This window comes from Spermophilus citellus, assembly GCF_964194105.1.
Source record: "Spermophilus citellus genome assembly, chromosome: 9".
NCBI lineage: Eukaryota > Metazoa > Chordata > Mammalia > Rodentia > Sciuridae > Spermophilus > Spermophilus citellus.
In genome coordinates, this window is record NC_138191.1 from 70,459,438 (window position 1) to 70,485,912 (window position 26,475).

A 26,475-nucleotide genomic window follows, 5' to 3' on the forward strand; every position below is an offset into this window, starting at 1 on the left:
TTACTCTTATAAACATTAAAAATGTCATTTTTAAGGATTGCTCTTTTATCTTTATAGTAAATAAAATTCACACTGCAGTATCAACAAGAATATTTAGTTAACCTCCCTTTATCTCATTCTAATTACCTTACGCATATCTATGTCTTCAGCATGACTGATCCTTTCAGAGAAAAAGGAGATACAAGCTATCATACCAGCACACAGTTCTCACAAGATCCTAAGCTGACTTCCTTTTAAAGCTGTTAAAATGTGGGAGGATCCTATGGTTCAGGATGATTTGGGGGCAGGGACTTTAGAGTTGTGATTGTAGGTCAGGGAGAAGATCTACAAAAAAAGAATGCTACTTGCATGCTTTCTGTATGGTAACTCCGTCAGGCATCAGATTACAAAAGTGAAGAAAAATGAGGGAAAACTATTCATCTCTTTTCATTTATTTCTACAGAAGTGTAAGCAAAAGGCAGTGATATTTTCAGATGGACAGGCAGAGGGAACGCTTCCTGTTTTCAACATCAGAACATCAATTTGATAAAGGCAAGTTGAGCCAATTACTGATTTATGATGTAAGAAAGATAGCCACAATAGAAAATCCTATCATTTTAAATAAATAAATAAATAATAGAAAACCTTGAGCAGAATTGAGAAAAGGAGGAGAAAGAGAATCTCTCTAACAAAACTTATAGGAAAAAAAGATCCAAATCACAATGAAAACTGCATGTCAAAAGACATGGTTACTTAAACCAATGTTCACTAGATTTATCAGATTACCCAGTTTCCAGGCAGGAAGCTCTTCCCAGCACTGTGGCTGAGTCACAGTGTATTGTAAGAATATTCCCATACAATATAAATTTGAATACAAATCAATATCATGATGCTTTTATTGTAAATTTTATCATTTTTGTATCTATGAATGGAATCTGTAATTGGTTAGATTCTACTGCAATTTCTTGGGATCTTCATGATCAAGGATAAACATTTATTCAAAGGTATATTGAAGGGGTTGGGAGTGTAGTTCAGTGGTATAGCTTAGCTTAGCAAATGAGAGGTCCTGGGTTCAAGCTCCCCAGAACCAGAAACAAAAAACAAGAATGTATGGACTGGGGTGTGGCTCAGTAATAAAGGGCTTGACTAGCATGAGTGAGGCCTGGTTTTTATCCTCAGCACCACCACCAAAAAAAAAAAAAGTGTGAACTGAGAGCCTACTCTTGGTTAATCACTGATGAACAGGTGCTGATTGATAGGTGCATTAGGTTACTTTAGGCTGTTGTTCAGGCTTGTCATCCACTGTTAACGTGTTACAAAGGATCGGCTGTCGAACTAAAACCTATTGCAGAGTATAAAAAGCTGAAATGCTATTGAATAAATGTTTTTCCTTTTACACAAAATGAGATAATAGGAAAATTTCCTATGTAACAGTAAGATAAATACATACCAGAAGTTCATGATAAAAGAGAAAGCCTCAGTAAAAATCAATTACAGTGAATTAAAAAGAGGAAAAAAAAATGCAAGATATTTCTAAAGGTCCTGAAAAGAGGCAGGCTGGTATAGAAAAAACTTAACATCAAATTAATTGTTCACAGAGGTCTTAAGAATGCTACTAATGTGACCCTGAACAATATCAAGAGTTCTAATAGGTATTCTTTAACACAATAAAGATTTCTTTTTAGCTAGATTATGACAGTTGACTGTTAGTCTTGATTACCTAGTAAGACCCTCATATGACAGTTGACTTTTAGTATGATTACCTAGTAAAAACTTCATATAAATACAAATAAACCAAAAAACTTAAGACCATAGAGCCTGAAACCTAGTTAAGATGATTTTTCATTTTATATGAACATTTAAACAAATATCATTTAAACACATCCTGGTTCATAACTTAAAAAAAAAAGCATTTCCAGAGACATCTACAAATGAAGCAAAATTATGTTTTTTGACAAAAATTCCATTAAAAATATACATATTAACATGGAGTAATGGGAGGTAGGACTGGTATTCTTTACACTTAACTATGCACTTCAAAGTATTATCAGAAAAAAAAAAATGGGCTTATTTCTTCTCCCTTACTCTCAAACAGGTTGTGGAGGAATGAACAATTTGGCATGGCTAGAACACTGGTTCTAGACTCTGATTCTCAACTCTGGTTGTCTAATCCCATCCCACCACACAAACTTCTTGCATCTGTCTGCTGTCATTGCCTCTCACCAGGCTGTCACCCACACCTTCTAATTGGGTTTCCATTTCTTCCAGTATTTTTCCAACTCTGGTTCATGGGTTATACCACTTTTGAAGCTAGCTATTAAACTTAACACGTTCTCATTTGAAAATAAAGTTTTTCAGAGCCTACACAATCTTAAGAGAACAGGCCCTTTATAAACACGTCCCAAAATGACATTCCAGTCTCATGTCCTTCCTCTTCTGGTGCAGTTCATAGTATCCACACCAGTTCCTTGTAAGGCACCGGGTTTGGCCTGTTTTCCCATGGTGTTACCCTTAACTTCTCTCCACCCAAAGCAGCCACCATCCGGCAGTCCTCCTTTCCCTTCTGATCCACTTAAAGGCATCTAGTTTTTCATACCACTCATTTTGAATTCATTCACCTACCCTATACTTCCACAGCTTTTTTTCACTATACTTCATTTTCTCATGTCATTACAGAGTCTATGCCTTGTATTATATTATTTGTTCAAATGTCCTGTTTCTCTCATGAACCTAGTGAGTACAATCCTTATATGACAGTACCTTTCTTCATTCAGGACCTTAATAAATGGTCTAATATAAACAGAATTAAAGCCCAGAAATTAATGATAAACTACATGAAATGTACTTACTGATAAATTATTCTTGGAAATGATAAAACACAATATTTAAAACTACGGTCTTTTTAAGACCAGTGGAAGTAAATGCATGTTTTTAGTCTGATAATTTTGGTAAACAGTACCAGAAGTTCTGTCAAATTTTTAAAACCACATGTGTTGCCACAATAACCTCTGTGGCATCATAGGAAACCAAAAATAACATTTCAAAAGTAAAGTCCAAAGCATTATAAATACTGTGGATTGTTAAAGTAAATCCAACCCCTTACTTATTGTCAGAAGTAGTAGCTATTAACTATAACATAACATACTTTAACAAATTTTACCCACAGGTAAAATACCAGATTTTTCAAAATTTGGTACATTGTTATATTGTGTGCATATAACAAATATGTAACGATGAATCCCATTATGATCTATTATATATCAACAAAAAAAAAGTTAAAGAGCTGAGGATATAGTTCAGTTGGTAGAGTGCTTGCCTCCCACACATAAGGCCCTGGGTTCAATCCCCAGCAACACACACACACACACACACACACACACACACAAACAGTTAATTTCCACATAACTTATGTTCTAATGACTCTAAAAATAAGTTTTTTATAAAGCAATAATTTCCTAGTACTGTACATCTTAATATAGTTTGTCTAAACTGGGAGTAAGAGGAAGGATAATGGCAAAATTCAAATCATTCTAGCTTGGTAATAACTTGTGGCCTTAATAAAACTATAAACTGGCCAGGCATGGTGGTTCATGCCTATAATCCCAGCAACTTGGGAGATTGAGACAGGAAGATGACAAGTTCAAAGCCAGTCTCAGCAAGTTAGTGAAGCCCTAAGCAACTTAGCAAGACCCTGTCTCAAAATAAAAAGGGATGGGGATATGGCTCAGTGGTAAAGTGCCACTGGGTTCAATCCCTAATAACAAAAAAAGAAAAGAAAGAAAGAAAACTACATATGTACAACAAAAGAGTAATAATAGGGCTGTCAAATATCAAGATTAATGCATTCAAGTTTACTATTATGATCTTCACTGAAACCTATAAATTCCCCTATAAATTTAAAGTTGATTTAAGTTTTAGTCAGATTCAGTCTTGAATGTAAATTAATTCCAAAGACTGAAACATCTGCCTTTCAGCTAAATATCTAACTAAATTAGAGATCTGTACTATACTTTAAAAGACAAAGATAAGCTTCTGATTACTTAGAACAATTTCAATATTTTATAAATTTGTAATATCTACATGTATTAAACCAAAAGCTGTGTTGTTCTATGTATTGTTCATTATCTATTATGCTGTCAAAGAATCAATGAAACTCAAAATTCATATAAAGAAAACTCACTACGATAGATACCTTCTGACTTCCAATAAATGTATAAGTCTTGGAAAGGGAAGAAAGAACTGAATACTACCTTTAAAACTGTTTCCACACCAGAATGAAAAATGATTTCAAAAAAATTCTAACTTGGATATTTAGCATTTAAATTTCACTTTGTCGGAGGCATGCTGGTGCTGGGGTTCGAACCCAGAGTCTTGTGCAGGCTAAATATGTCTAGCACTGATCTAACCTTCAGCCCTCACCTATTTTTGACTGCATACTAATACAATGGAAAATAGCGAAGTTTTAATATGTTCTCAGCATCAAAAAGCTAATTTAATAAATAAAAACTTGATACTGGAAGCAATAAACAGAGCTGTGAGTTTTCAGAATGGCACCATGGTCAGTGGCGCACACCCATAATCCCAGCTTCTTGGGAGTCTGAAGCAGGTAGATCACAGGTTTGAGGCCAGCTGACCAACAGAGCAAGACTCTTCTCAGAATAAGGGCTGAGACATAGCTCTGTAGTAGAGCACTTGCTTATATGTGTGAGACCCTGGATTCTGCAAAAAAAAAAAAAAAAAAAAATACAGAATGGCATAGTTGCTATACAGTTCAAAGTGAACCTTTATACAGAGTACTTAGGAAAATTTTAACTATTTGCCAAAATTATATGTGCTGTTTACTGGGATTCCTCCTAACATTTTTAGTTTGACATTCCAGCTAATTTAATTATTGAAACATATTTTAAGTCCCTACCTAAAAGTCTATCTAGCCTCCCTTATACAGGGCTGATATACTTTTTAATCTTTCAGAATTTCTTCTATGCAATAAATATAAACTAATAACAAAATAAAATAGCAAAATTAACAAAAATACCTGTCATCTATTCCAACAGAAAAGCAGATAAAGAGAAAAAAAATCAATAGATATGCAAATAATGCAATAATTTTATAAATTTATATAAAAGACAGAGCCTAACTTTCAGTCAAAAATGAGACACAGACAATGAAAAATCCTGGCCAAAAATTATCATACATTTGCTTTATCATACATTGCGATGAAATATATCTAAATAAAATCAAGTAGGATGACAGACTAATCAAAGACATTATTTGTACTATATAAGTACCCCATACAAATCCTGCTTATACAAAATTTAACTTTTTTCTCCTTTTAAAAATTATTCTATTTATTTTTAAGATGGCAGTATGTGTACATCCTTCAAATGTCATTTAAGGTGCTTTAATGAAAACATTTGTGTGTGTGTGTGTGTGTGTGTGTGTGTGTGTGTGTGTGTGTGTTGTTTTCTGCAGTGCTGGGGATGAAACCCAGGGTCTTGCACAAACTAGCCAACTAAAATTCTATCTTCCTTTTCAGAAAAGGTACATGGAATGAATGAGCTGGGGATATATAGCTCATTTGGTAGAGTGCTTGTCTTGCATGCACAAGGCTCTGGGTTCAATCTCCAGCACTACAAAAAAAAACATAGAAAAAATACATAGAATAACATTTTATTTTGTGGGTTAAGTAAAGCAAGCAAATACACAAAGATCACTCTTACATTGTAATAAATGATCATCAGAAAAAATGATTAAAGAAATGTTTATGAGCTGAAAAATGCCAAAAATTTAAATTATAGTGTATGACACTATAAATAACACCTCCACATAATAATTCCACATTAAATAAAAAATCCTATACATTGATATTACTCACTACTTTTCTGCTTTGGCTTTTTTTTTTAGGTGGTCAAACAGCACAGCGTATTTAGGAAATCAAATGAAAAAGGAAGACTTAGAGAAGAATAAAGCCCTCAGTCATTGAATTCGACATGAAAAATGTAAAATTATTAAGACAACATCTGAAAAGAAATACTCTATGAGAGGACATACTAGCCTGGCACAATGGTGCACACCTATAATCCCACTTGTTCAAGAGACTGAGTTTGAGTTGGAGGCCAGACTGGGGAACTTAGCTACAGCCTGTCTCAAAATAGTCTGGGGATGTAGTTCAGTGGCAAAGCACTTGCCTAACACATGCAAGAACCTGTGTTCAATCCACAGTACTAGAGGAAAGAAAAGAGGACACATTAGAAGTCTTGAAAAATATATAATATTGAAAAGATGGTTGGTTAATTGGGTTTTTCATGGCTCTGGGGATTGGAACCCAAGGGCAATCTTCCACTGAGCTACATCTACAACCCTATTTTATTTTTTATTATGAGACAGTCTTACTAAATTGTTAGGTTTAAATCTGGGATCCTCCTGCTTCAGCCTCCCAAGAAGCTGGGATTACAGGCATGTGTCTCCACACCCAGCTTGAAAAGATATTTTAGGAATAGTGTAAAAAATGTCTAATAATATCAATTTTATAATTACATAGGAATTTATAATGACTTATTCTTCATAAACAGGCAAGATCAATTTTAATAAAGTAAGCTAACAAATCAAAGCTACATTTTCATTTAAAAGTTAACATTGTGGTGATTTAATTGCCACCTTCTTGATATGTTCCTCTTGATTTTCATAGAATTAACAAGCAATAAAGAGAATAAGGCCATTAGTGTATGTAATCTACAAGATTCTTAATATTCTTACAATACTTATGCGATAGCTTCATTGCAAGCTATTCAATTTAGTATTGTTTTAAAGTGTTCCAATACTTACTCTCTAATTTTTAAAGAAATAGTCAAACTATTAAAAAATCAATCCCAAATGTTTTTTGAAAAATGCAACCTTAGAAAAAGAAAATTCTAAGATTCTTAAGCTTTGCATTTGGTTCTAAGTTATTTCAATATTAATTGAACAATACTTGGGGTTTTTTCAATGCATTCTCATTTAAACATGTCAGATACGGTTTCCAGGCTGAAATTTCAGGAGGATTTACATACCTCTTTTTAGTAACACAGTAAACAAAAATAGTGAGAAATAAAGCACACGAGAGGTACACGGCTACCTCATTAAAATAAGCAAAGCATGTAAGTTATGTTTGACCGGCAAGTTCACTAACAAATCTAGGTCACCCTCTTTCTATGACTTTTTATGTCACCGTAATTCTATAAAATACAAGCATCAATCAATCTTAAATTCCTATGGAGATTATAATAATAGAGAATTGCTCTCATACATATTCTCAAATTAATGTGGTGCAGCTATTATCTGAATCTCACATAGCACAGAACTAAACAAAGATTTTTCTTGAAAGTGTAATTCAAATAATTTCCAAGATATAGGTATTTTATTCTTATCTTAGTCAAAGCTATTGGAGGTCAGTAACTACTACTCAGAGACAGCAAAGCATTTCTGATTGTGCTCTGACAAGTGCTGAAATGCCTATGTTAAATCTTTTGCCTGATTCTTAGTTAGCTTTTGTTGGGAGCCTCCAACACAAGTAATAAACCTATTTTTCAGCTTTGACTTGTATTTGGTCAAAACAATAATGTCTTTAGAATCAACAGTGTCATTCAAAGAGGATTAAATATAAATGTTTTAAAACTGTTACATACAATTCAGTGATAAAATAATTTTACTGACTGCGTTTTAATTTTTCTTTTTAAACAAGAATATTAAAAAGTTCCAATCATATTTATATTAAAGATAAAGTTACACAGAGTAGTAAGCATCAGTATTTTTATTTTGCATTATAGGTATTTCCTTAAATGCTGTTTTTATTTTTATGTAAAGATAAGACTACTATGTTTAATTTTTGGGGGGAAATCGGTAAATTTTTCAACTTTATTCTCTGTGAAAAATAATAGAAATTTGATATTCTAATATTTTAACATTTTCATTCTTAGCACAGTTTTTATTTGGTAATATATCTGAATGCTACCAAATTTACTACATAAAGTGTACATAATAGAAAATATGTTTAAATCTTTGTTAGACCTCAACTTGAAAAAAAAATCTATGAAACAGACCAAAGAAATGCCTCTGAAGTATACCCAAAAAAAAGCAACAAATATTGTTTTCCTATTTTGTAGTTAAAAAGAAAAAATAATTTTTTTTAAATTCTAGGACTAACATGGCAATTTAAAAATGTTTTATTGCTTTTGAATAGCTATTAAAACATGCATCACATTCCAGAGTTCATATATGTAGATACAAATTATTTTAAATATTACTAGAGTTTAATATGTTTCGTTAACTTCCAGTTAAAATGTTTAATATATTTTGACTCCTGGTTCAAAAAAGATTATAAAAATATAGTTTTTTTCCTAATAGAAAGCTTCCAGTTTTATAAAGCTTATAAGAAAATCATTTGAAATCACCTCACAACACATTACTCTTTCTTGAGATATTATTCTTAAAAATATATAAAACTCATAACTTAAAAAAAAAAATCAATCTGCTCACATAAATGTAGGAGCAATAATTCATTTACTCTTAAATAACATGCAAATGAGCAGAAGATGTTATATCATAAATTTATATTCTTCAAGAACATTTAATAAAAATTTATTTGATAATTTACAAAAACTATCTGGGCTATTTTAAACTGAAAAGTTGGTAGCAATTAACTTCTTTGTCATACATCTCCAATATAATAAAATACCAATAATCTACTTACAAATTAACTTTTTAATAACACTTTTCTTTTTTTGCTATGGATTCCAATTTCATAATTTTACAAACCACTCAGTAGTCTACCTTCAAATTTAAGATAACGCTAGTAGAACTTACCCTAGCTGTGCCTTTCCAATAATACCACAGAAGTTATGCACTCCGTGACAGTTACTGTGCCTCTCGTAGCAATTTTCCTGGAATGAATTCTCCAGTAACCCTTACCTCCCTGTGAAGGGAGCTATGGTATTTACTAAAAGGAAAAGGTAGTGAACTGTAATATCAGATTCCATTTTCCAGTGCCTATCATACTCAGTATCAAGTATTATAAGAAATCTTTTTATCATATTTTTTAGGACAATGACATAAACTATGCAGCAAAGAATACCTAGGGATCATTCTATGGAAAAGAACATTTATGTAATTTTGTAAAGCACACCATCATAATCCTATTGAAGTAGAATTGCTGTTGCTAACATTCTTGCCCTGTTATGAAAATACTCTGCACAAATGTAGCACAGACTTTTTAAGATAATGCAGGGCCATGCTGAGAGGGTAATACTTACACAAAAGCCCTGCCAATACCATATATATATTTAATAAATAAGTTTTCTTACCTAGAGAATTACTCGGTGTAACAATAACAATCTGATTTTTCATATTAGTAAAGACTAGTTAATAATAATAAATCTAAAACAATGAATCCTACCAAGAACCAAAGCCTTTTAAAATACAAAATAAATATTTTTCTCGGGCTGTGGTTGTGGCTCAGTGGTAGAGCATTCACCTAGCATGTTCAAGGCCCTGAGTTTGATCTTCAACACCACATAAAAATAAATAAAAGTAAATTTTTAAAAAAAATTCTCATATCATTCTGCAGTAGAACAAGGGAGAGAAACTATTATATCTGTTTTGAAGGAAGTATAAGTGGATACCTTTCCTCTTCTCACCTTCCATCAAGCGAAATGATGAAGTAACATTACCAAAATGTAAAATTACAGAACAGAATTGATTTTTTTTATTTTTATTTTTAGTTGTCAATGGACCTTTATTTATATGCTATACGAGGTGCTGAGAATCGAACCCAGTGCCTCACACATGCTAGGCAAGTGCTCTACCACTGAGCTAAAACCCCAGCCTAGAATTGATTTTTAATAGACTTTAATATACTACCCTATCATTCAATTTCCTAGAAAAAAAAAAGTATAAACAGGAAATGTGAAAAGTTTGCTCACTTTTAGTCCTGAATGCTTACCTCCCTAATTACCAAAACACCTGAATGCAAAACTCAAACATTTCTGAGTATTTGTCTTACAATTTCTTAGAAGTTTAATTAACACACATTCTTAAAAAGAACTGTCCATTTTGTTCGCGTTCTTTTTTTTCCAAGTTAGCCAGTGGTGTTCTGGATCACTTAATATTAGGTCCTTACTGGTAGTATCCTTGTTTAAGTGTCACTGCACTAATTTGCCCATGATTGCACGTAGAAGTCATTAATCCAAAGTGATCATCTTTGTTTTTAGAAAAAAAGCATGTGCAATTTATTTAATTTGGTCTAGTAAGTGTAAAGGCATGTAACTCACTCTTTTGTTTAGTGATCATTTAATATTTCACATAATCAGGAAAATTATCTCAAAAGCTGGTTTGTCTATTTTAATGGCCAACAGATATTTAAACAGGGACAGTTCTGTGGTCACTTTCCCAGACGTTTAGTCAATTATAAAAATTCTTAAAACCTCAAAAAGAATCTAATAACAACTATCTTTCACATTTGTTTTACTGATTAAGATAAAAAGTTACATTTGTAATCTATGAATATACAACATGATAAACGCTTGGCCACTGATCTATTAAATTTCACTATGATTTGGCTAATCTTAAAAAGCCTTACTTCCCTCAAAGCCATTTTTCTCAAACAAAAAACTTAAAATATATTAATAAAATGTAATTTTCAAAAGGAAAATCGTCAATTTATAGTGCCTTGATTATTTTTCTCATATACAAGCTCCCTCTGCAGGTAATAACAAGAGTTAGCAAAAATATCTGAAACACGCAGGCAGTTGCCTGAGTAAAAATACAGGCTACCCTTTTATAGAAATACTACTACCTAGCCTTGTTTCCTCCTCCTTCATGAGTAAAACAACTGCTTTTCAAAATTTGTGATTCAGCATGAATATTCTTGTCCTCCAGCCTGTGTAAGAAAGAAGATCTAGCAGGCAGAATTCACAGACTTTTGAGTCATCCAAGAGCCAGTTACACAAGTATATTTCAAGGAAAAGAAAACACTGCCTTGCTTACACTGTACCAGCCTGAAATGATAGACCACCCAAAACAAAGCTGTGCAGCCTATTTATTTGATTAATCTTCTGAACACAAAATAAACAATCAAAGGTGGAATCTTATGATTGATTTACAGTGAAAGACAAAAGATGGATTTTAAAATATTTGAGTAAAAACTATATTTCTTTCGTTTTTTAATTCCAAAACTTAAACCAGGAGAATATTTATTTGTGCGTGTGTTGATGAAACTGATCTCAGTTGCAAAACCCTTCTGTAATTGTCATTTTTTCAAAATGTTGTAGATTTCTCTTTATCTAAACCTAATTTTTGCCACATTCTTTCCCCCCCCACCACCACCAGGCATATAGAGATTAGGGTGTATTTCTGTCAAGGGGGCAAAAAGGAAAAAGTAAAGAACAGTTTCAAAGTCTTTGGGTACAATGTTACCAAAAATTGTTTGATGGATGCTTGATGCCCCTTATTTATGACTTCTCTCTTCTAGCGTGCACACAGCACTTTTATAACATGTAAAGAATATGACTAGAAATCTGTACCAAATGGAGTTTGATTCACCTATAAATGAACTGACAAATACTTGTCAGTTCAGTAACTGTAAAATACTTACTAAACAAATATTAAATTATTTTTCTAAAATACCACTGAACAAATGAAATCATGGGGCTGGAAACCTAACTCAGTGGTAGAGTCCTTGTCTACCATGCATAAGACCTCGGGTGGGTTCACCTCCCAGCACCACAAATAAAAATAACTAAAATTGTAAAAGATAAGCAAACTTTCATACGCAACATACAGAACTGTCACACAGAGAGAACAGATCGTAGTTATATATCTTTTTTCCAAGGAAACAAAGGAAATAAGGTTTAAAAAAAAGCCAAGGCAAATAAGCAGCATTTTTAGTGATTTTTTTCCCCTAAGAAATCAAATTTTGTTTCTCTGATATTTTAAGATTTTCAAGATGTAGACACAGTTTAAAATTAATGAAAGGTGGCTTCTGTGGCACTATGGATATCATACCACTTGCAGCAGAAAAAGCATGAGGGGGTAACATTCGCATTCGTTTGCTGCATTATCAAGAGGAAGCCACATATTATCTTCCTCATGACAGAAATGTAAAAAGGGAAGAACAGTTAAATGTCCTTAGCAAAAATGAAAATGTCTAGGACATCATAATCTTAGCATAATTGTTGGTGCATAGGAAGCAAAATTACTTTTGTACCCATTTTCTGAAAATGAAAAATAAGATGGTATCTTCAGTACATCAATTTTCAGTTTATCATCTGTCGCCTAATACACAAAACCACTCTCACACTCTGAAGATAGGTACAATTATTAGGATATAAATGCATAAATCTATAATATTACCCAAATTGAATTTTTTCCAAGCATTCTCAGTCTTTAGCAGGAAAATGTAAGAGCTAAAATACACCACGAATCCTCAAATTAAGAACACAATGATCAGTGGAGAAAATGCTGTATAAGTAATGTGTACTATAATTTCTAATCAATAACCCAAGTAGCAAACACTAAAAAATGGTAGGCTTTTAATGTCGAGAAATAAAACGTCCATATGGAAGATATCAGTGGAATAAAAAAATAATTGCACAAAGAAATCCTTTGCTCCAAATAAAGACATGGAGAAAATTATTTTCAATGAGATTCTTTTTTATGTAAATTGAAGTTGAAAACTGATTAAGTAAATGTAATTGACATAAAAGAGAAATATAAAGACTTCATCTAAAATTTTGTAATGATTCACCCCATATATAGAAAACTACTGTCATGGTATTTGAATTTTAAGAATGATAAAAATTAAACCTTACTTTATAAACAAAACTGAATTCTCTTCTGCTTTTTCTACAAATAAACTCTGTTAGTATCCTCTACAAGAGAAAGCATTAGTCAAAAGAAAGGTCACCTGGTGGGGGGTGGGAGGAGACGACCCCCCCCAGCAGCCAAGAGCCATTTTTGATAGTAACTGGGTCTAGATTATACTGTCCTCTAAATCCAGGGTAATAATCAGTTTGAGGTGTGGACTGATGTAAAAATACCTACAAAAAGATGCAAAGTGTGGGTAATACAAGCATTTCATAGTCCAAAGGCAGAAAATATCTTTGAGAGCAGAACAGATATTAAACAAGTCACCATTTCCAAACTCGGTTTAAAAAGAGATCTTAATTACACAGATTTTGTACTTTCAACGTGCACTACTTTTTAGCCAATATCTGTCAAAAATATTGATACAGAGAAAGAAAACACAGCAAAAATTGTCTGCTCATATGTGTATATATTTGGCCAAGAAAGGAATCAAAGGGTATTATTTAATATCTGAAAGAGCAAAACTACAACCATTTTTAGTATTAGGAACCAGCCTCCTGGCACATCATTCCTTGCTATTACTATGGTTGAAAATTTTATTAATTCGTCCAGAAAATGATGCAGGACTGTGTCTGGTTTTGTTCTAACAAAATAGTATTTGTCTGAATTCATGTAAAGTCTAAAGGTAATCATCTTTCCCACTCTTACTGCTCTCATTGTGAAGAACTAATAGTTCATTTTTTAATCAAAATTTCTTTTCTCTACTATCAAATAATTTTTAAAGGCACTTAATACATCTTAAAACAGAATATAGACTTGATCATATTATTTCAAGTTAACTTCTGCTTAATCTGGCTGCTTTCTCACCTTATATTTTTGGTTCTAATTCCAGTACTGACTCTATTCTTTAAAAAAAAAAAAAAAAAGTAAGTCTTCCAGAGATTATTTTGCCTTAAATAGGCTTCTTTTAAGGCAACTAATTTTGACACTAAAACTCGAAGATTAAGTAAGGTGCAATCCCCATGGGTGAATTTCAATGTTTATAATGTACTCCTCCTAGTTTGGGGGGAGAATCAATGACAAGACCAACAGGGGCCGGTTTTGCTCAGCATACGTTCTCTTGTCAGGTCATAGTGATTAATGCTGTGCTCTGTAGAGGGAGACATTACATCCGGGCTAAAACAGACCTAAATTTTACCCTCAGGCAGAAATCTGATTTAAACATCTCTATTTAAAGTGACATTTGTCCTCCCTTTTCAACTGGTTTCCCCAGAAATTCCAGGAAGTTGACTTCATGACCCAAAAACAGCCGGGTGGCTTTGAGCAATGGTTGTGGCTGTTCTTGCACCTCCGTAAATCTGGTACCAGAATGAATCAAGGTGCTAATAAAACAGGTGCCCAGCTATCTGCTTCAATGAATCCCATGTTACTTTACTGCTGTAAGAATTTAAGATTTAGGATTTGGTACAATTCTAGAGTCAGTAATAAAAAATTGTGAAAAATGTTTCTATTGCTCATAATAAACTAGTTTTCCTCGCTGATGGATTAGGTTTCTTCTGGTTCACAAAATTGCATCGAATATTTCACTTCACTAATCTGAAATATCAACTGATTACAAATTCTAGAAATCCAGAAAAGCAACTACTAAACAAAAACCTCTAAATCAAGCCAAAACATGGAAGTGGACATTGTTTTTTTGTTTTTTTTTTTTTTAATGTAATAGCTTTCATTTAAAAAAAATTGAAAACAAAAAGAAAAATAATGTTCATGCAATGAATATCACCAAGTAAACAAGTGTAGGCACCAAAATTCCTACACAGTGAAAAGTGGTAACTTTTGATATTATTAAGCAATTTAGACACTGCTGGCAAATTCCTACTAACCAAGGTAATCTAATTTCTGTTGCTTTTCAACCTAAATAGATTTTTTTTTTCTTTTAGCCGTTCTAGTAATTGAACAAATTTATACAACTGTGATGGGATTTTACTTACCACCACACAATGCATAAAATCTTCTATGAAGACAAACTATATTACTTCATAAAACTGCATTTTTGTTGTAATTAAACAAATTGTATTTAAACTTGCTCAGTGCTTCTGAAACAATCAATAGCATTTTGCTATAAGCTACACTTCACTTGCAGGTGTTAAGCTCTTGGTTCCTTCATTCGATCAACTTTTTTTTTTTCCTTTAGAAAGCATTTATTTGTCAAATACAGGAGGATTTTCGTAAGCTTTTTAAAAATTACTGGGTAAGAATATATTTTAAAATATCTAAAAAACACATTCAGTCATCAGATAAATGACATAAAAATTTGATTTTTAAAAAAGTGTTTATTTGGTTGATTAAGACCTTCCTTTTGTTATCACACACCTAAAAAATAAGTACTTAAACTGAAATAACATTACAGGATTGCCAGTTTATGACATGTGCTTAACAAAACCTATATACAATTACTAATAGGGCATTATGTAAAATTGTGGATGTGTAACCGAAGTGATTCTGCAATCTGCATTTGGGGTAAAATTGGGGGTTCATAACCCACCTCAATCTAATGTATGAAATATGATATGTCAAGAGCTCTGTAATGTTGTGAACAACCAATTAAAAAAAAAGAAAAAAAACAAAAACAAAACCTATATACAAAACTCAAAATACCAAATTGACGTCCTGAATAAAATTTAGGAATAAAAGACCCTAGTTACACCTCTAAAAATATCACACTAGGCCAAGATATCATTTTAGGATTGAAAGTATACAGTTTCAGTAATTAGCTATTTACCTGTATATTAAGCAAAACGTTTCCTAAACCTTAAAGCACTTAAAAATAATAATAATCACTACTTGACCAATCTTTAAGAGCATCTTAAGTAACAAAGAATTCAGAGAATAGTCTCAATTTATTTTTCTGATCACATCACCTCTGATTACAGTAATCTAAGTGATTAAATACTTTTCAACCTTTCAACCTTCAATCAAGAATTATTTGAAGACATAAACATTGGGTGGGGCTCCAGAATTAGTGTTATGAAACAGAAGTTAAGGCATCTCTGATTTTAATCTGTCCTTGAAATAGAAACATTTAAATCTTTGTTGAAAATAGTTATAAAATAGTTATGGAGTTAAGTAACATGAGCTAATATTTAAATTACAGAAACTGATATGGCCAAAACATTAATAGGATTTCAAGTTCTTTTAAGGGTTAGTAGCTAAAGTTGCCATTTTGGGCGCTTTATCAAAATCATCAATTTGCAGAGTTTTTAGTTAGGCATACTAGCTTACCTAAATAATCTTATGAACCTATTTATAATTATGTGTTCTATTTTTAACACATATTACCTCAAAAATAATTGCACTTTTGTTTTACATGAATCTTTTCTGCAGAAAAGCAGGCATGTGTCAAATGTGAAGCCAGCCCTTCAAGACTCAAAATCAGATACAAAGAATTAAGAGGCAAAGGTGTTAAGTCTTTGAGGAACATTTCTGTTAAAATAGTTAAATTCTTTCATTCCCAAAACCATATTTCATTCTTACTCTAATTACATCTAATCTGTGTTCCTTAAATATCAGTAACGGAGAAAGTGGTAAAAATTTTTGTTAAAATGAAAACAGGTTTCTCATAGGTAGTAGAAGAGTTTTTAACTCATAGATTGAAACAAATTGTAATACTTCCTTTATTCCATGCCACACCTGTTAATAAACTATTATTTAAATATTTATTCACAAAAGTTAGGTCAAATAAATATTTTGTTAGAAAATAAAGCAATAATATTTTATTACTAAGGTTTGCATATTTCTAGTTACCTCTTGACCTTCATGACAGCTGAATTTTAGTTCCCATACTCCCATATTACTTAAGACACTAAAATACTATTTTAAATGTTTTAATGAAACATAGAAAGCTTTGGTAATGATCAAATAAAGATCTAAACTTAAGTAAACCTTGGTTTTAAAGTTCTCCTCTTGTTCATTTTAAGAAAGGAAACACCCAGAAGCCTGGTGTTAACGTTTCTGTTGATTGTGAAAACTGCAGCAATAAAAACTCCAACTGCTTGTCTTAAATTAAGACTTGTAGTAGTGCATGTGAGATCTGTATATTTATATTAGTTTTTATAACATTTGGAAGTTTTGTTGTCTGCTTTGATGTGTTAGTCCACTAATAAAGCAGTCAAATACCTGGAATAAATTTTATTTATTGGAAATTCTCAAGTCAAAACTTGAAGTAATTGGTTTGTTCTACACCACATGATTCAATATTCTGAATTCCCCCAACTACCTGCTCCCAGAGCTATCTGTATTTCTAAATTCGTTTTGTTGCCAACACATAGTAACCCAGTGATTGAAAATGGCAGCTGAAGTGCTTCTACAGCATGTTAATTTTTCTCTAAGTAGTCCAATTTTGTCATCTGAATGTTGAAATATCTTCTTTTCACTGCATTTTACACCTTTAGAGATTTGCTGAATTTAGGATCACCACCATAAAATGAAGATCAATGTTTTCAAGACAATTTTTAGATTATCACTAATAATTCTAAAAGATGATATATTTTCTTCATAACACTCTGCATTCAAAGCAGACTAGTTAACAGCAACTTAAATGCAATAACAGCAATTACATCAATGTAGGTTTTTTTTTTAACCACTAAATTACTTCTTAGATAAGTGAAGTGATCAGATAAACGATCATAAAATGATTTGGGGATAATGATGTACAATTTGAATGGCAGTAAAAACAAAAATAAAAAACTCACCTTAATCTGAAAAAAAAAAAAAAAAAGAATCGCTATTCCTATTAATTAATGATGGCTCTTCCCCATCTGAAACTGTCATATTAGAATTCATTTCCAATATTAAAATTAAACCAAGGAGTCTGAATATTAGTAAATAATCCAGTCTCCAAGAAAAGAATATCAATTCCCATTCAAAGACAACCAACCCTCAAAGGTTAAACTATATAAAATATATGAACTTACAAATCTCCAAACCTTCTATGAAATTCATTTTCATCTTTAAACTAGGTTTCAAAAACTAATCCTTTCCTAATTGAAGATAAAAGTTATTCTCCCTTGACCCCTCTGCTCTCTATAAACTGACCTAAATGACCCAACTACTTGTTCTTACTTGTTTCTTCATTCATGGACATTGAGTTGTTAAAAGGAATTCAAACAACATAGCTTTATAAGAATGTAAAAATTACAAAGCAAATAAACCATAAATATTAACAAATATAGAACAACTTTGAGCATAATAATTGTTTGACAAAATACAAAAAAAAATAAACAAAACTCAATATTGAAACAGAATTGCCTCTATTTAAATAGAATTCATAAAAAATTTGGGTCTTTATCACCTAGAAAACTTTTCCAACCTTCTACTTCCAATAGAAGTTGTGTTTTCATAAAGTTCATGTTGAGTTTTTAATTCTAAATGTCCTCCACTGGCTTTTTTCCCTACTAATTCATCAACTATTAAAGACATTTCCTGTGCATAGAATTGTCTTCATCACAAAAAAAAAAAATGTTTTATAAGACTAATTAAAAACCTTTCTCATTTTACTAATATAACAAACTGAAGGCCCTAGAAAAGCATTAAGTTAGATGGAAAGGATTTCTCACTCTCTCTTCCACTAAAGGGACCCCAAAAGACAGGCAACAGTGACTATCATAAAATAAAAGGTCACCCTTTTTCTAGGAACAAACCATTTATCAATAGAAAATAATTGTCTTGCCACTTGCAAGGGATCCACAGCAATAGACAATGTTTTTGGCTCACATAATTACAAAACAGTAAAAGTTCAGAAACACAAGCCTGAATCCACCTCCCTATTTCTACCCTTTACAATTCTCATTGCCCTTTGGGCCTCCGCTTGGAAGCAAATGGAAGACAAGCTGAAGTTTTCTCAATTGAGCTGAAGCTAAGAAACCTTTGATATGCTAATAGACCCCTTCAAACGGTAAGAATTCACACTTGCATTAATTCAAACAATTTGTGCAGAATGATGTGAAATGGCACCTCTTTTAGAGGCAACCAACAAAAGGAGAGAATTGGAATGTCTAAAGAAACTAAACAACAGAACATTTGTTCTGTTAGTATTCTTTCTATCATGCATAAATTTATTGGAGGGTGGAAGGAAAGAAAACAAAATATTCCACAACACACCTGAATTTAAGTAGTTTCTTATACAGTGTTTCTCAAGAATAATAAGGATATTAAATTTAAAGTTACAAAGTTACCTTTAGCTAGGTCAAAATAGTCCCATCCAACTTGGAACGTTACCATAGGCACCCCATAAACTATTTTATTTTTCCCCTATGGACGAATATTGCCTCTGTAGTGCCTATTTTTTAAAGTTTGCCCAAGATCAAACCTGATTTGGTAAGAGATTCCCCAACAGGTAATTATTTACCAAAAGGATGCGACTTCATTGTGCAACTTGAGGTGAGCAAAGAGCAAATTCGGTGGGGCCAGTTCCAGAGAGAAACACTGACAGAGAAATGAATGAACCAACTACGTCCGTTAAACATACGCCTCTGGAGGGACAGAAAGGAGAAGCACGCATAGTGTAAAAAATGCAGAAGAAAATCAAAGAATTGGGGGTGGAGTGAAGAAGCGACTGCCACAGAACCTGGCCTTTGTAACGGGAACCATATGGTTGGTGGCTGCAGCTCAGACGCTCCCAGGCTGCTTAGAGAAGCTGCTAAGCAGCCTGACACCTTTCAAGAAACAGGAGGAAAACATTTCCTCGGTCTGAATCTGAGACAGCACAGTTTGCATCAGGAAGAATGGAATGAGGGGGGCAAGAAAGAGGGAAAAGACAAAGGGGGAGGAGTCCCTCGAAGACCGGGAAAGGTTAAGACGGATACCGCTGGATACTGCTAGACTTGTCCCTCCAACTATGCATTTAGAGGACAAAGTAAAGGCAAAATTTAATATATATGTATATATGGAAGACATATATACGTTCCTTAGCTTCTGCTCGGCGATACTTTGACCCTAAGTGAAGATTCCAATCCAAGCCCCGTTGTTCAGGGAAAGGAACAAACTTTACTGGTCCCAAGCGAGAGTCTTGCAAGCGCGCCTCCACACTGCAGGGGCGCTTTCGCGGTTTGGATTGTCCTGTCCCCTCTGCTTGGGGGTCGCCACAGTCAGTTAGCCCAAAAGTCTCCTCTTTCCTCGCGGTCTTCCCACGCCTTATTCTAGCAGCTGACTCCCAACCTGGCACCTCTATCCTACAAATCAGGCTCCTCTAGGTTTCCTACTCCAAAGGCATCTCAGGAGCCCACACCCGGTAACTTCTCCTGCAGGCCCAACGCGGCCCGCTGCTGCCCTCTCACTGCCGGTCCGGGAGGCTCTCTGCCCTCCCCGTGGCCCACCGGGTCCTTGGCTCCGCCACCCTCCCGCCCCGCCAGTCTTCCCCGGCAGCGGCTGCTAGCCGCCCCTAATCGTTGCCATCCCCAACGCTGGCGCGGCCACATCTGGCTGCGCTTTGCTGTCATCCTCGCTTTTCCACATTACCTAACCACCTACAAGAAGAAACAACAACCCGTAACAACTCCTGCAAGCCCTCCCCCACCGTCCGCTTTCCCTGAACTCGCTCCCAGGGCTCAGCCTCTGCGCTCCACTTACGGACCCGGACGGGTCTGCAGGCGGGAGGGGGAGCGAGGGGGACTGCGCGCTCTCCGCCCGGCCTCGGCCCTGCACCTCCGGAACCGAGCTGCCCAGCGGAGGGCGAGTCTCACACTCCCCTCCCCATCCCGACTGTGAAAGGGCGAGTGGCACCTTCGGATCCCAAGCTTTTAAATTTAAAAAAAAAAAAAAAAAAGCATGTTATGGCAGCTCCATTCTACAACCCTACACCGGCCCCACATAGTCCCCACCAACGACTGGTGCCTCGAAAGCGTTACACTAGATCCAGGAGAAAAGGAGCAGGCTGGACCGGACTGAGAGTTCTGCGTATCGATTTCTCCGGGGGGGAGGGGGAGAGCTGCGAGCGCGGGTCTCCCCTTGCCCGGCGGAACAGACAGCAGAGCCCAACTAAACCGCGGTTCCCTCCACCTCCAGCACCCACCCCCCAGGCAGGAGGCGCAAAGCAAACAGGTCTCCGAAGCCGGGCACAGAGGTATGATTGTTCGCTCCCGCGGCTCTTACCTCGGTCTGAGAGCGTGCCCCCGGGGAGGGCCGTCTGGCACGGGGGCCGCGCGAAGGGAGAGGCGCAGAGGGCAGCAGCCGGGTGGCTGGAGAAGGCCGAAGCCCTCCGCGAGCGGATCGCCGGCTGCGGAGTCCGCGCGGGAGGCAGCGCCGCGGCTTGCCGGCCGGACACGGCCCCACGGCTCGGCGGGTCCTCCTGCTCGGCCGCCGCTGCCGCCTCCAGCCAAGCAGCCAGCGCCGGGCGGCTCCAGGGGTTAAGTCAACATTTTCCCGCAGTTTCCCACACGCCGCTCGGCGAAAGAGGTCTTTTCACACACGCGCACGCACCCCCTGACTGCACGCTCCCTTAGTAGAAAAAAAAATTCGGGAATCAGAGCCAAAGGGGTGGTGGAGGCGAAAGCCTGACAGAGGTGCACAGACTTGGGAGTCCCCTCGAAGCGGCAGCCGCGGGAGGGGCAGGCGAGTAGACGCCCGCGGCACGAGGCCAACTCAGTTTGTCAGGCAGAGCCCCTCAGCCCGCCGTCCGCACTAGCATCCCTCGCGCCGACCCTGCGGCCCGGGGCAGGAGACACCAGCGGCCCCTCCTCACATTTCGGATCTCCCGGCCGAGGTTTGAGCGGTGACCGCTGCACCACGAAAGGTTGAAGACGAGAACTCAGGTTCGGGGAAGCAGGGAGGATCAAGGGAGAGTCACGCCACGCACAGCAACGGAGGGGAGATGCCCCCAACAATCCCAAAGAATTCTCCGGTAAGCTCCCGATTTTGCTCCAGCACCTCTGCGTGTGTGTGAGCGGAGAGAGAGTGAGAGGGAGAGAGGGGAGAGAGGGAGAGGAGAGGCACAGAGACGGGGGAGTGCGAAGTCCTGACACAGACTCTCGGAGAGGTCTGAACTGGAGTCACCTCCAGCCTCCTCCTCCTCCTCCCCACCAAATCCCCACCTACCCCCCTCCCCACCGGAGTTCGGCTAATCATATAAACATATTAGCTTGTACAGCAGCAAAGGACAAATCTCTCCCTCCTGATTTTTCCAGCAAGGGGCTTGGGCAAACTCAAAGAAGATTACAGGCAGCTAAGTACAAAACGTGGAGCAGATAATCTATAACTCATTGCCGCCCAATGGCCATTTTCCACTCCATTTGAGCAGCTGCGGCGGCAGAGCGCCCAAGGAGGGTGGGGGTGTCGGGGAGGAGCGAAGGGGACACTTACGGGCTCGAGCGTTTCGGGTTTTGGTGGCGACGGCAGAGCTGCCGCCCGAGGACAGGCCGGCCCCGGCTCCGCCGGCGGGGCGGCCGCAGGGCTGTCCGGGCGGCGGCGGCGGCGGCGAGGGACGCGCGCTCACGGCCACGGAACGCGCCCGGGAGGCGGCCTGCTCCGGCTCGTGCCCCTCCCCTTCCCTCCTCACCCAGTCCGCTCGCGTTCCCCCCGCCGCAGGTCTCGGGGATCCGCATCCAGCCTCCCCCCCCCGCCCCATCAACGCACCCATTCAACCTCTAGACGCCCCACCCCGCCCCCCCCAAACTCCACTTACTGCGCGCCTGGTCCTCCGCGCGCTCTGCTGGCGCACGCTCTCCATCCTGTCCACACACACGCACTTTAAAAACATTTATTTTATTTCTGGAACTGGGTGAAGGGTATTCAGAAGAGTGCGGCGGAGCGCAGCGCTCCAGCCTCGGAGGCTGGGCGCAGGGGGCTGGCCAGCGGCTCGGGGTCCCCCTCCCCTCTTCCTTCCAGGCCCAGGAGCTTTCTCCTTGCCTGGACTTCGGGAAAGGCGCCCAGGATGCGTCTTTTACCCACCCCGTCTCCAGGTTTTCTCTTTTCTCCACGCACCAAGCCGGAGGCCCTTAAACTTTTAGTTTCCGCAGCCCTCCTTTTGTGTGACTGCTCGGAGGAGAAAGAACGTCTGTTCGCCGCGGCTGCCTCCGTCCGGCTGCGGCGCGCAGGGGACGCTCCAGGGTTAATGTGTCTTTGATACCTGAGATTTCCGGCGCGCTTGTTAATGAAAGTTACATTTTTTTAAATTGCTATGACTTTTTCTTTGTAGTTACCTTGAGCTAGCTAAACTTTGACTTTATTGACTATATTTCACAAGAGCGTTTTGTTTGTTTTTGATTAAACTCACCAGGATAAGCAACGGAAGGAAAGGAGACTACAAGGCTCTTTACTCCAAGTATATTCATAGTGCTGTTAGGTCTGTTTCCCTCATTTCCTTACATTGAAACTGCTTTTGCTCTTGTCCTCTGACCACACTTCCTTGCCCCTCTCTGTTGGCAATGTCAACGGACAGCCAGGCAGAGCAAGACCCAAACTGAAGGGAACAGACCACTACAAGAAAAATCACATTGGAAAAAAATATATAAAGCCCAGTTAATTGTCTTATACATACGAAGAAAATCAAATCTGGAATTTTTTTTTAATTTCAAAATCTCTGAGCTGAAAACAAGTTTTCAGGTTTATTCATAAAACACTGATTCTACTAATGAATGAAGCCATTTGCTTTAGTTTTCAGGAAAAACTGATTTTCCAAGATTTAAAGCCTCTAGAAAAAGGATGAAACTTGATCTTCTTTGCTTTCAGAAACAATATGTACTTTTTGTTTCTGTGGGTATGTTGCAGTCATCATTCTTGAGAAATCATTCCAAACAATGTTATTAAAATGTCAACAGTAGATTGTTCAAAAGACACAATGATTCTAAATACCTATCAGCATTTTGTCACAAAGCCAGATATTTTTAATACAGAAGTTAATCCAACTATTGGTCAAGTTTGTTCTTGACTTGCATAAAATCATAAGTTAAATGTACATGTGTCCAAATAACTGGAACTTGCTCTTTTGGTCAATGAATTATAATTCTCAGATTAAAACAAAAATCTTGGCTAATTCAGTTTCTTCTATTTGATCTTGGTATTTTAACATTTCACCATTTTAAAAAATAAAAGGAGCAATTCCGAGCATTTGTTCTTTAAACTACAGGCACACTTCAGTTTGGAATTTCTTAGATAACATAATTTAAATATTACCAGACACGATTCAAACTAGTCTGGGGAAGAAAAAAAAAAGTACATTTATGAAGACCTGGTGTAAAACCTTATAATGTACCTAAGTTTTTACATATGGCAAAATTCAAAATACAACAAATCTACCTTGCAATATTGAATGAGACTACTTAGTTGAAAAGAAGGCAGAATTGGAATTCATAGATCTCAGATGTTATTTGTATCGCAGTCCCCTTTAGCACTTATAATTAATTTATTTGAAATTATAAAACATAGTATGTCAGACTAATAATTTGATTATTCAAAAAAATGTTGCCCCTTTCTTTTGTTCATCTTGAACATCATCTGGGCATAATTCACAAGGAGCCCCAATGAGTGCATAGATTAATCTAATCCTATTTCCTTTTGGAAAGCAAAACTTAGGCTGAAGTTTTTATTAGTGAGCCTAGTAAGTAATCAATAGACATTTTTGCCTGAATTAAGCTGCCCATATGTTGGCTCATTTACTTATTTATTTAACTCTCCCAGAAAGAATCTAAGAACCCACTGTCTACATTTCATAGGTCTGACATTCTTTGATGTTCAGAACATAAAATGAGTCACTTCCCACTATGTTCCTAAACAGACAACAGTCACAAAAAAAGGAGACTTAGAAGGGGAGAGAACTTATCAGAAGACAGTTAAAACTATAGGGAGTGGAAAAATCCCTATGCAAATTGCAGATCTTAATGCAGTTAGATATGAATTCTAAAGAGTTCAAAGGGTTCAACACTTTTTTCCTAAGAATATAATAATTTGCTGTTTTTTTTAAAATTATGTCCAAAATTATTCTTTCTTCAAGGTGTTTTAAGTATGAATCAATTTTAATTCTTTTTTTTCTATTTATACATAATACATTTCAAATTTCTTTGTATATCCATAAAGAAAAATTGAAAGAAAGCATTCAATTATTTTGATACATTCAAAATTAAGCTGTTAGCCACAAATCTGCCATTACAAAGGAACACCTAAATGACATACTCCACAGAGTATGTCCACATCCCCAAAACATAGTTTACCTGACACTTCATGACAATTCAAAACATAATTTATAACAATACAGGTGTTATGGTAAGGGAAAAAAAAACAAGAAGCTTAATAATATCTGCAGATGTGAGCAAGTTAAGGAAAGTTAGAATATGTTCTGCATTCCCTACAATCCAATCAATTTAACTACTCAATCTAAATTATTATTTAAGTAATGGCAAAATCATTGACTTATTCATAATACTTGCTAATTGTTTTTAAAAATAAATCTACAAAGGACAAAGGAAACACCCATTTCCATTTGTTTTATGTTAAATCAACATCTAACCACTCATGGTGATTTCATTCAAAGAAAACAGAAGGAACTCATTAGCTTATGTGGTTAGAGAGATTGATGGGCTTCAAGCATTTTAACCATACATGTTTTTTCCAACTGTAGAAACTCATGTTTTTAATTTAAGCAACTTAAAGAAACTAAAGATTATTTTATTCAATGGGCTTATGTATTTCTGATATAGATAGTATGCTAATTTTTAAATTTATTTACCCTCCAACTATCTTTATTTAAAGGGAAGTAATCAGGTATTTGTCAAAACAGAACATGAATAATAGTAGTTTAGGAAACGAATTATTGGAGATGGACATTATTGCAAAATACTGTGATTAGAGTAAGTCAACAAAATGGTAGCTTCTTCACACTAGCAAACTTAGATATATACAAGCCAGTGGTCTAAAAAGAGGCTGCTCAGTGGTGGGATGAAGAAAAGATATTGGGAATTGACCGAGGGTGGAAAATTTCCAAGAAGTTTGAACTACGTAGATGTTGAGAAGTATCGATGAGGGAAGATTGTGTCTATTTGAGGGAGCATAGTTTTGTCTGTGGTTAGAGCTTGTAAAAGTTTTCAAAAGAAACAAACACCAAACAACAATAACAACAAGAAGAACAAAGTGAAATTACTCTACACTCTAATTCAGAAATAGAAGTAAAATCAACTAATTTTATCCTAATTTTATATCCTAAATTTAACTCAGGTCCCTTTTCTTCCTCATTATTGTTTGATAACACTTGGTAGTGAAACTAGTTTTCCCTACTCTAGAAAATGAACTATTTTAAAGGTCTAGAGCAGATCAAAGCAATATATGAATACCAAACTCAACTAGAACTGGTTGGAAGTTGCTAGCTTTGTTTTTCATTTTGGCTTTACCACACATGTAGGCTGAAAAGAAATAAAAACTCATTTTCCATGAGAGCAGAAACATATGAAAGCATTTGGCAATACCAGAAAGTTTTTAACTATTCTCCCAGCTCTCTAGGCTGAGTAAATTTTGTCCAAGGTCAAACTTTACCCAAAATGTAGAGGTATAGTCATAAAAGTACAGATAATTTAAAGTATAGTATACATATGATTATGGTTTGCTGTGTTTATAAATATATAATCACACGTACTATTAATAGCCATCATTTTGTAATTAATACTTTTTTAAAATATC

General features: G+C 36.0%; 1 protein-coding gene across 11 annotated transcripts in view; it reads right to left on the reverse strand.

Moving 5' to 3' along the window:
• Positions 1–22,847, reverse strand: part of ADGRL2 (adhesion G protein-coupled receptor L2) — a 190,329-nt gene extending 167,482 nt beyond the window's left edge. For 3 of the 11 annotated variants that reach the window (XM_081306575.1, XM_081306574.1, XM_081306577.1), the window contains exon 1: positions 20,965–21,796. The gene's annotated coding sequence lies outside the window, so the exon portion shown is untranslated. Of the gene's footprint in view, positions 1–20,964; positions 21,797–22,170; positions 22,332–22,758 lie in introns of those variants that run through there. The other 8 variants (XM_081306569.1, XM_081306576.1, XM_081306572.1 and 5 more) reach the window with 7 other exon arrangements.
• Positions 22,848–26,475: the final 3,628 nt, after the last annotated feature.